This window comes from Orcinus orca, chromosome 3, assembly GCF_937001465.1.
Source record: "Orcinus orca chromosome 3, mOrcOrc1.1, whole genome shotgun sequence".
Lineage (NCBI taxonomy): Eukaryota > Metazoa > Chordata > Mammalia > Artiodactyla > Delphinidae > Orcinus > Orcinus orca.
In genome coordinates, this window is record NC_064561.1 from 27,987,165 (window position 1) to 27,999,249 (window position 12,085).

General features: G+C 36.5%; 1 protein-coding gene across 8 annotated transcripts in view; it reads right to left on the reverse strand.

Annotated features, from left to right (window-relative positions):
* Positions 1–12,085, reverse strand: part of RANBP17 (RAN binding protein 17) — a 314,986-nt gene that overhangs the window by 115,861 nt on the left and 187,040 nt on the right. The gene's annotated exons all lie outside the window — the stretch shown is intronic.

The following is a 12,085-nucleotide window of genomic DNA, read 5'->3' on the forward strand; positions in this document are numbered from 1 at the left end:
GACGGCCAACTATCTGTTTAGGCAATTCAAATACTGATGTCTGAGAGTAAGTAATTGGGAAGGGAGAAAAACATTTTAATTATACAACACATAACACACTGTACCTAAATTAAAAAGCAACTATGTCTTGAGAATTAAATAGGAATATCCTAAAAGCACAAGTTTTTAAGAGTGGTATGGATTCCTAGCTTACTGTGAAAAATTCCCAGTCACTTTTGAAGCTTTTTAAAAACTCCAAAATGGCTGACAGTAAGTAAAGAGAATATAAAAGCAGATGGTTTGGATAGTCTGAATACAAAAAAGCAGGTGCTTAGCAAAACAGAAGCATTTGCCAGTCTGCCAGCGCTGCTGGCTCCTGCTTCCACATCCTGCTTGCGTCCTCCCCACATCTGCTCACTGGTGCCCATGTGATACATTCAATTGGCTCAGAGGATGAAGAGCAACAACCTGCAAATCCAGAGACTACTGAGATCTGTTGTTTAAAAATGCAATTTCCTTTTCTTTGCAGGTTCCTCTATTTTAAACTCAGAGAGGTGGAAAAATTATCTTTCTTCAAGATAAAGACACATTCCTTAGATTTAAGAAAATTCTTTTAACAACAGCACAATAAAAGGATATTAAAACTTGGCTTATGGAAAACATTAATACAGATGTATGCAATCTAACCCAAATCTTAAACCATGTTTGCAGACTATACTCTCTACTGCCCAAGTACAGTAAAAGAAGAAACTTAAATTAGCTTCTAAACAAGTTAATTAATAATAAATTAGCTTCTAAGCAATCACAGTGTCTCTTTATCACATGCAGAACCAAAATACACATTATTTTTCACAAAATATCACTTTTGTTTTGCCTTGAACAAACTAAGCTAGGAACTTCAAAGGATAATATAACTTAGAAGAAGGCTAAAAATACAGTAAGTTAAAAAAAATAAAATGAACTGTCATATGGTGAGAGGAGCCAGACAGGAAATAGAGTTCAGATTCCCTTAACGGTGTGATGTGGGGTTTTGAAAAAAACAAAACAAAACAAAAACCAAAACTATGTAATTACTTGGCACTTCAATGGACACCTGTGAAAAATATCACAACTTAGACATCAATAAAGAGGAGTAAAATATCCAGGGTATCTCCAAAAGGGGTCAGGGATGCTGGAAATGGATGTCGGTAGGTATCAAACTAGGAAAGAGCCCTTGTATAGTGGCGAGGGAAGTTGAGGGTGATTTTATGGAATTGGTAAAGGCAGCATGTCAAGTCAGATGGCTTGCACATGCTAGTTACAGAACCCATGGTCAGGTTTACTTTGCTAACAGCCTCCTAGTTGGTCACTCTAGTTTTTATCCCACCACTGGTGGGTACTAAAGTTCCAGGGACAGAGGTGATGACAATGATGATGAAGATAATATGAGCAACTATCACTTACTGAGTGCTTAATATTTGCTAGGGACTCTGCCAAGTACTTTATATGCTTTATCTCATTTAATCAATATGATAACTCAATGAAGCTGGTAGGCATTAATATCATAATTTTACCACTAAAGAAACTGAGGCTCAAAGAAGTGATGTGTCTATGGAGTCAGATAGTTTGTATGTGACAGAGGTGGGATCTGAACCCAAGTAAGAATAATGCCAAAGACCACACTCTTAACCAATTATTTTTTATATATGATCATGAAATGCTCTAAAAATATATAGTTACATCAATACCAAATAGTATTAAACTATAGAACTCTTTACAAAGCACACATGAGAGCCTCAAACATGGCTTCATATTCATTTATGTTATCATAAAATCACATTCTTTAAGTGGGTTTTTCCGTATAATATTGAATTTATGACTATTGGGTAGAGTAGTTTATTACCTGATACTAACTTTTTTTACTTTTCTTTAGCTGCTCAGAAAAGATGAATGAATCGTAATTTCGCTTGCTCTTCCCTATTTTTCTTAATCATTAACACAAAATAATAGCAAATATTTACTGAAATATATATGTCAGTCATTGTGTTAAAACAGGGTTCTCGACCTCAGCACTACTGATGTTTTTGTTGTGTGGGGCTGTCCTGTGCATTGTAAAATGTTGAGCCGCACCTCTGGCCTCTATTCACTAGATGCCAGTAGCACCCCTCCCCCAAATCGTGACAACCAAAAATGTCTTTAACATTGTCAAATGTCCTCTGGAAGATAAACTCACCCCTGGAAAGAACCACTGTGCTAATAAGCACTTTACATACATTTACTAATTTAACGCTTCCATCTACCATGAGGTAGGTACTTCTACAACTATTCTAGTTTTATAATGAGGAAATTGAGATGGAGGGATTAGGTGTATTTGAGGCAAAAGAACAAATAAGTGGTAGAGTTAGGGTTTAAATTTAAGCAATGTGACTCTAGAACCTGTTCCCCTACCCCAGTACACTATGCTACTTCTCTAGCAAAATAAATTAGCTTTCTCAGGCCTAAAGAATTGTAAGAATTTTTTTTCCTGGTTTAACTTACTACTATTACCTGGGAAAACGTCTAAATGGGGAACATAAAACAAGGCTCGCACAGCTCCAGTTTCCTCAGCTGGCTCTTCTTAAAGTGGCATAATTTAGAAGAAGTTCTTAACTTTGGGGCAGGGGATGAACTCCTTTATGAATCTATTAAAGATACCGACCATCTCCCAGGAAAATGTACATGTATAAAATTTTACATACTTTTTCTTTTTGGTGTTAGAGGATTTTACACGTAGAACCTGAGTTTAATCCCTGTCCCCAAACTCACTAGCTGTACGACCTGGTTGAAGTTATTTAACCATGCTGCTCCCCAGATTTCCCCTGTAAAATGAGGAAAAGCTCACTCACCCTACATGATTGTTGTGAGGCTTAAATCGATTACATGCGTGAAGCACCTAGCAGCATACTGGCACCTAGGAGCTACACAATAAATGGCATTCCTCCTCTTGATGATTCTATTTTCTTGTTCTGCTATCTCTGTCAAAGAAAGCCTCATCTACTTTTCAATATGCTCTAGACTTTTGGGGGCATAGTGCTCATCATCTATGTCTTCCTTCGATTATTTTATGCGCGTCATACAAATCTGGTCTTCAGCATTATTTGTTATTACTACTTTTTCACCTCACCCTAATGCCCAAGGTAAAAGGGAAGAAAGAGAAGGAAATCTCCTTGGATGCATTTCCTTTCCAATGTTAGAGGTAGAATCTCATGAGATTGTTGCAAGGAATAAGGGAAATCTTTGTGAAATGTTTGGCATTGCATATTATAGGTGACTGATAAATGTTTATTCTTCCTCATGGGGCTATTAGACACAATATGGGGGCTTCTCTGAAATGTCCTTTTGAGTACTTAAAAATCTACCTTAGTAATTAAAGTAATGCTTTCCCCTACTTTTTTTGTGTTAGTTTTTTAAGGAAAGGTAAGGCATTATACAGCCTAGAAACACTATTTCTAGGGAATGAAGTATAGAGCCCACCATGCGGCTTTCAGAAGAATAAATATGACATGTACTCGGAGCCCATCCCATTTACAATTGCATTACTGTCATGGGCAACTTCTGGTGTGAGACTTCCTAAAGTTGTATAATTGGTTCTTTCATGTTATTTTATCCAATCTTTCTCCATCACTCTGATAAAAAAGGCCATTTCTTTATTTTTGGTAGTATCAAAACATATAGAAATCCCCAAAGGGCTGCTGAAAAAGTTTGGAGGGCCAGGGAACAGAGGAATCCTGGACAGAAATAAGGGCAAGTCAACTCCTGAGGCTTTCAGGATATGAGTTTGTCCCTAGGAATTTATACCAAAGAAAAGTTTCAGCTCCTCTTCTGCTTTTCATTAGAGAGAGACAAAGGACTCTGGCTTAGGACAAAGTAAAAAGAAATACAGATTTTATTTTAAAGCACAGATGGCCTAAGAGAGGATTATAGGCTTGGAGACAGAGGATGGTAAGATGCTAGCTTACCCAGCCCAGGATGCTGGCTGAACCCAGAATATAATGCCAGGAAAAATGACCCCCAAAGGAAACCTGTTTGAGGCTTCTGGTGAGAAAGAAAGCCTCAGGTTTCTTAAGAGCCATTGCTAAGGTTACTAAGAAATCTAGCTTGACTTTTCTTCACATGCTATAGAAGCCCTGGCATTTAATGTCCAGTCTTCACAGTATATGCTAAAGCACCTCTTGATAAAACAATAGCCCTTCTGATTCAATATCATGCAAGCATCACGCAAATCATTTAATAGTGTATTTAATCACAGAAAAAGTCAAGTGAAACATGAAATGTTCTCCCAACGGGCCACTTCTCCATCTAAGCCTGGAGCCAAAATCCATCACAGGTGAGAATACTCAAGAGAAGTAATAATATAAAAATCATGTGTCCTTCCCATTCTCAGTTTCTATGAACCAACGCAGAGCACTCCATGGTCTGTGACATCCAAAAAAGATGATGACAAAGGAAACTACAAATTATCCTCACAGTAAGTGATAACGTCATTTCAAAGTGAAGCAAAACACAGAAAGGGATTTCACAGAGAGTCAAACACTCAGAAAAGGTCCTCCAAATCTGATCTATGCTGTGTTGTGGCAGGCAGATACTCTAAAGGACAAAACGCCGTTAACAAAACATATAATGAACTCTTATGGCCGTTGGGGGAGAGGCTGAGGGCACCATCTGCAGGTACCAGTAAGTGAAAGAGGCTGAGATGGCTAAAAGGCAACACACAGTTGTATCTTTTTCCCTCTAGGATTAAGAAACAGCCCCCAGAATAACTTTTTTGCAATACATGATCAATCACTCCTCTTACCTAATTAAAAGTCTTCAAAGGCACACTTCCCTACAGGATAAAACCTTCTTTCCTTAACTTGCTGTGGAGCACTCTTCCTAACATGGCCCTTCGCAACTATGGTAATAACCTCTCCCCTAACTTCGATTATTTAGTGTGGAATTTTACCCCACCAAGCCCCGTGACATGGGCTGATCATGTCATGCTTTCATACCTCCATGGCTTTGTATACACTGTTGCCTCGGTCGGGAACAGTCATCTTTCCCTTTTCAACCTGGCAAAATCATCTCCATCTTTAAGAGCCAGTTCAAATGTAATTTCTCATAGGATGCTTCTCTTGACTTCTTTCACATGGCACTTCATAAACTTCCTTTGTTACACTGTGTTGTCAATTATTTGTTTGTCCATCTCTTTCTTCCACTAGTCTGTGGGCTCTAAGCATAGTGACTGGAACATAGCAGATATTCAATAAATGTTTACTGAAGGAATGAATAAACTAGTCCAGCAAGGGACATTACCTTGGAAAGGTAATTTGCTTCTCCGGGCCTTAAACTGCTGTTTGTAAAATTAGGAAATGGCATAAAAATGTTTTAAAGATATGAAACCATTTCCTCAAATAAGAGCTTACCTGGAAGACTAACATGAGAGACAGATTAAAGCAGAGTGCTATTTCATGGAAGGGGAATGTGACTTGCCAAGCTCCTCTTCCCATTGCTGGAAACTTTGCACAAAGCAAGATGGAAAACTTGTGGACTACACATTTTATGTTTTCTTCCAGTTTTAATATTCTATGATTCTATGATGTTATTCAGTTTTTCAAAGCAGCACATACAAAGATTATTAAGTAGAAAAATTCCATTGTTCTACTGTCCTTTAGGAACAAAAAACTCAATTTGGAACCGTATTTTCCCATAGTGAATTATCTGGACTCACTAACTGTGCTACAAAACTCAGTGATTATGGAGCCATTTACCCTACTAGCTTACTAGATAAAATCAGGTTGTTTGCGACGATCATTCAGTTTAAACACAAAATGTTGCAATTGATCAAATAAATTTAAAAAATAAACTGTTTAATAGTCTTTTAAGAAACCAGGGCTTTATTACTCACGCCTGGAAAGAAAAGGTAAACATCTATAAAAATTTGTCATGTGCCTTTGTAGTTAAGAGCTCTAGGTCTGAAACACTGTTGTATGATTCATTAGCTATCAGTGACGGTCATTTATTGAGCCTTAATTTCCTCATCTCTAAAACTGGTATAATACTTGCTTCACATAGTTGTTAGAAGGACCAAAGTAAATAAAGTATCTAGCATACTGACTGGCACATGGCAGGCCTCTAAAAACAGTCTACATTTCATTCCCTAATGAATACTAATAAACTAAAGAAGGTAAGCTTTTCTAGAGTTCTAAGAAACAAAGTCACTCATTTGGTCACAGGTAACACTCGGTACCACCCATCTTACCACTGGCAATTTATTAATATGGAAAGACTACGACTGAATCTACCCAAAATTTGCATTATAACTGAAAAAGCAAATTCAAAGTAATTCCACATTCATGATGGGCATAAAACATTATCCTTTCTATAAAGGGCAGGTAAAACATTTGGTTCAGACTCCACCAACAGCAATCATGGTCTGGATTCCAAGCTCACCACACAACAAAAGTATACATTTACTAGACATTCACTTAGTGACATAGTGCTGTATAGCTGGCCTCTAACAATATTTTTTCCTCAATTACAGTCTGAACAATTGAAACTACTTTTTAACAGAAAATTATATGAAAAAAGAGATCAGTCTCGCTTTCAAGAATCACCTATTACCTTAAAAGAGAGTCTCTACAAACATTCTAATGGAGATACAGAGCACAGAAACCAAAACGAGCAGCTCTATTATCATTAAAAACCAGAAGCAAACTAATGGCCATATCATGGAGGAATTTAACACCTCTATTTCCAATATCAATATATAAGGAAGAATCTGCACTAATGATGCCCTTGTATATTTGAAACAATTTACAACCTTTTGATATTTCACCAATAAATTTGAATTTTTTAGTCTTGATTTTATTCCAAAGCAATATATATTATACATTTTTACACAATATATACTAAATAGAAAAGAAACTAAAGAGTTAGCAATAAATGGAAGTATATAAAATGCAGGATGAATATGCCAAATATTTATGACGCAGGTATTATTCAGCATTAGGTCTTCATTCATAATTTTTAAAATGAATTCTTGAATTAAGCGCACAACCTTTAAAAAATTGGGTGACTGGATTCAGGGTTGGCAGTAGCAAAAGTTAAAATAGATATTCCTGCAAATTAGTCCTACAAAATAATTATTTTGATTTTAGTCTTCTCTAAATTAATTTAACCAATTCTCCAGTTTAGGCTTTTTGTTAGATCAAAGTATATATCTTTGCACTTTTTGGCTTCATCCTTGATAAACCACCTTTAAACACAGCCTTCCTTAGTGGAACTCCTATGTCTGAATATTTCTTTTCACTGGGAAGGGATCTTGTCTTGGGCTTCATTTAGGGAACCATCAATAAAAGGGCCTCTCTGATACATTCATTTTCAGTAAGTGGGTGCTCCAGTAGAGGAAACAGGAGGGAAAGCAAAGAAACACTTTTGGGGAACTTTGCCAATATTTCTTAAATGAATGATAGGAGGAAGAATCAGGTGGAGATGAGCAAGGACAGCCTGTCATGGGAAGAGAATGGCATGAGAGCTGTCCTAATACAATCAAGTAGCCAACAATAATTTCTGCTTTTCATTCATTCATTCAATTTTATGAAACGAGACTGGGAGAGAAGGCAGGGGGAAGACACAGGTTGTGAGGAATATTCTGGACTTGGAATTGGTTTTCATATCTTCATGATACATGAATGCAACTTCCACAGTAAGGTAAGGGCATAATGAAGAGGTTCTTGGGTACAGAGCAAATGCCTGCCTCAAAATATTCAGGAATTTTTTTTAATTGGGTATAATTTACATACTATAAAATATACCCTTTTCAAAAACATACAGTTTTATGAGTTTTGACAAATGCAATAGTTGTGTAACTGCCACCACAATCAAGATATATATATATATATCAGTATATCTATATCAATCACTTCCATCACTCCAAAAAATTCCTCTGGGCCTCACTGTAGTCAACCAAACTCTAGTACCTCTACTTAGGGGTCCTTGAGTCCAACAGGACTTGTATCAAACAGACAAACAGAAGACTGACCATCGAAAGGTATTTGGATTAGGGTTTCTTAAACTAGGACATAATATGACATCTGTTGTTTATAGCCCAAACTCTGCTCACAGAAGAAATGACTAATCTAATGTTGGGCACATGTATTCAGCTACAGTTCCAGTTCCACCACTTAGCACAGTATATATAGCTTATTCTTTTATTCATTTAATAAATGTTCAACTGAATTTTATACATGTGAGCTTGATGAATATTCCAGCATGTGTCAGGCACTGTGCTAGATGCTGGCATGAACAAAATCAAACACATCCCCATCCTCACTGAGGTTATAGTTCTAGTGAAAGAGTCAGATAGTAATCAGATAATCACACATATAAACATTATTACAAACGGTGAGAGCTGCTATAATGGAAATGTCAAATGTTCTGACAGTATACAAAAAGGTAACCACCTGGTCTGGGAGATGAGGGAGGACTTCGATGATGAAGAGATAGTTAAGCTGAGAGCTGAGGGGTGAGTAGGCATTAACTGGGTGAAAATGAGGTTGGGAGAAACAGAAAAGGGTATTTCAGACAAGAGAAGTGACATGTGCAAAGGCCTGGAGTTATATGAGTATGGTACTTCTGAGGGTCTTAAAGAAGGCCATTGGGCTGGCTAGGAAAGTAGGGATTACATGAAGTTAAAAAGGTAGGTTGGGGCTAGATTAATAAGGGCATGTAGCATTGTGAAGTTGGTTTTTATCCCCCAAACAATGTAAAGCTATTTAAATAGGTGGAAAGATAGAATCAGATTAATTTTTTGGAAAAGACTACTCTGGGTACAATGTATAAAATAGGCTGAAAGCATGGGGTGGGAGAACAAGAATAGAGTGAGGATTCAAGTTAGGAGGGTAATGTAAGTGCCCAAGTAAACAGATAGATAGTAACTTGGACTAGGGCTGTAGAGGAGATAGAAATGGACAGACTGGTGAGAGATTTACGACGTAAAACAGTATCAGAATTTGGTGAGAATGAGCGAGAAAGAAATGAAATAAAAATAATTCCTAAGTTTCTGACTTATGACAGAATGGTGCCATTCACCAAAAGGAGTAACAGTGGAAGAAATCAGGTTTATGTCAATAAATATCATTGGATGTCTACTATGGACCAGGCACTGAGGCTCCCAATTCGAGATAAGTATATAGATGAGTCTCATACAATGGGATAAAAACCACGACACGGGTAAGCAGAGAGAGAAAGGATGCCCAAGTCAACAGTGGGGGAGTCAACAGTGGGAGTCAAGAGATGACTGGAGACTTTCTGGAGTTAGTAACAACACAAAATTCTTTTAATAAAAATTTTAACTTTCATGCTTTAGAGCCCCAATACTGCAGTGTTTTATATATCTGAGTTTCAAGACTTCTTTATATATTTTAGATATAAATCATTAGTCAGAAATGTAATTTGCAAATATTTTTCCCCAATCTGTTACTGGCCTTTTATTTCATTTTGAGTTGACTTTTGTTTAAGGTGTGAGATACGGAGAGAGAGAAACTGACATTTGACCCAGAACCATTTGTTGAAAAAGACAAAAATTCTTTCTCCAGTAATTTTCCTTTGCATCTTTGTAAGAATCAGTGATATATATGATGTATATTTGTGTGGGTCTATTTCTGATTTTCCATTATGTTCCATTGATCTACAGGTCTACATTTTTGCCAGTACCACACTCTCCTGATTATTGTAGCTTTTGGTAAGTCTTGAAATTGGGTGTGTGCATCCTCCAATTGTTCTTCTCCCAAATTGTTTTGACTATTCCTTTTCCTGCGCATTCCCAGATAAATTTTAGAATCACTTTGTTGATATCTAGAACAAATCCTGCTAGGATTCTGATTGGAAATGTAATAAATCTATAGTTTAACCTGGGAGAGAATTAACATCTTAACAATACTGAATCTTCTGATCATGAATCCTGTGCATATCTCTCTTTATTTAGGTCTTTGATTTCTTTTATCAGTGCTTTATAGTTTTAGCATACAGATCCTGCATATATTTTGCTAGTTTTACACAAAGTATTTCATTTTGGGAGGCATTATTTTATATAGCACTTAAAAAAAATCTAATTTAAATTGTTCATTGCTAGTATATAGAAATGCAATTGAGTTTTGTATACTAACCTTGCATCCTGCAACCTTGTTAAACTCATTTTTTAGTTTCAGGATTTTTTTTTCATAGCTTTCTGGCCATTTTCTCTATAACCATGTCATCTGGGAATAGGGGCAGTTATATTTCTTCCTTTCCAATATGTGCATTTAAAATTTCTCTGTTTCACTGAATTGGACAGGACTTCTGGTATGATGTTGATTAGGAGTGGTGAGAAGGATATCCTTGCTTGTTACTGATCTTAGAGGGAAAGCATTCAGTCTTTCAGTATTAAGTATGATGTTGGTTTTCACTGGCTGCCTTGATCAGAATAAGGAAGGTCCCTTCTATTCCTGGATGACTGCATTTTCACTAAGAATGGGTGTTAAAAACTTTTTCTGCATCTGCTGAGATGATCATATGGTCTTTCTTCTTTAGCTTAAGAAGGTGAATTACTTTGACTGATTTTTAAATGTTGAACCGACCATGAACTCCTGGGATGATTCCATTTAGTTGTGTTGTTATTAACCTTTTAATACACTGTTGTATTGGTTTACAAATGTTTTGTTGAGAATTTTTGAGTCTGTGATCATGACGGATATTGATCGTTGGTTTTCTTTTTTTGTAGTATCTTTGTCTGGTTTTGGAATTGGGCCTTATAAAATAAGTTGGGAAGTATTCCTTTCTCTTCTATTTTCTGGAAGAGATTGTGTAAAATTAGGATTATTGTTTTCCTTACATGTTGGGTAGAATTCTCCAGTAAAATAATCTGGGTCTGGAGTTTTCTTTATTGAAAGGTTTTAAACTATAAATTTAGTTTCTTTAATAGATATAAAACTATTCTGGTTATCTATTTCTTCTTGAATAAATTTTGGTAGCTTATGTCTTTCACAGAAATGGCTCATTTAAAATAAGTTGTCAAACTGTTTTACTTTATTACCCTTTAAATGTCTTTGGAATCTGTATTGATACCCATACTTTCTTTCGTTCATTTTCTTTTTCTTTTTTCTTTTGGCCATGCTGCGTGGCTTGTGGGATCTTAGTTCCCCGACCAGGGATTGAACCCGGGCCACAGCAGTGAAAGCACCAAGTCCTAATCACTGGACCACAAGGGAGTTCCTGCGTGCTTTCATTCTTGATACTAATTTGCCTTATTTTCCCCCTTGGACAGTTTAGAATGATATTTATTAGTTTTGTCTTTTCAACTAGATTTTGGTGTCAATGATTTTCTCCATTGTTTTTGTTTTCAATTTAATTGATTCGTGCTCTTATCTTTATTATTTTCTCCCTTCTCCTTGCTTTGAATTTAATTTACTCATTTTCTAAATCAGAGGTATGCAACCTATGGTCTAAGTACCAAACCTGGCCTGTGACCTTTTTTTTTTAATAGCCTTCAAACTAAGAATGGTTTTCTCATTTTTAAAAAGTTGTAAAAACAAAACAAGAACGAAAAAAAAGAAAAATATGTGTCAGAGACCATATATGGCCTTCAAAGCCTAAAATATTTACCATCTGGATTTTTGTTTTACTTATTTATTTATTTTTGCAGTACGCGGGCCTCTCACTGTTGTGGCCTCTCCCGCTGTGGAGCACACGCTCCGGACGCGCAGGCTCAGTGGCCATGGCTCACAGGCCCAGCCGCTCCACGGCATGTGGGATCCTGCCGGACTGGGGCACGAACCAGTGTCCCCTGCATTGGAAGGTGGACTCTCAACCACTGCGCCACCAGGGAAGTCCTAGTATCTGGTTTTTGACAGAAAAAGTGCTAACCCCTGTTCTAGATTACTGATTTGAATCCTTTCTTCTTTTTCTAATATGATCATTTCATGCTATAAATTTCACTCTAAGTACTTCTTTAGCAGTATCCCACAAATTACAGTATTTTAGAATATATTTTCATTTTCATTCCATCCAAAATATTTTTTACATTGAGAGTTCCTCTTTGATCCATGGACTACTTAGAAATAGTTGTTTTATT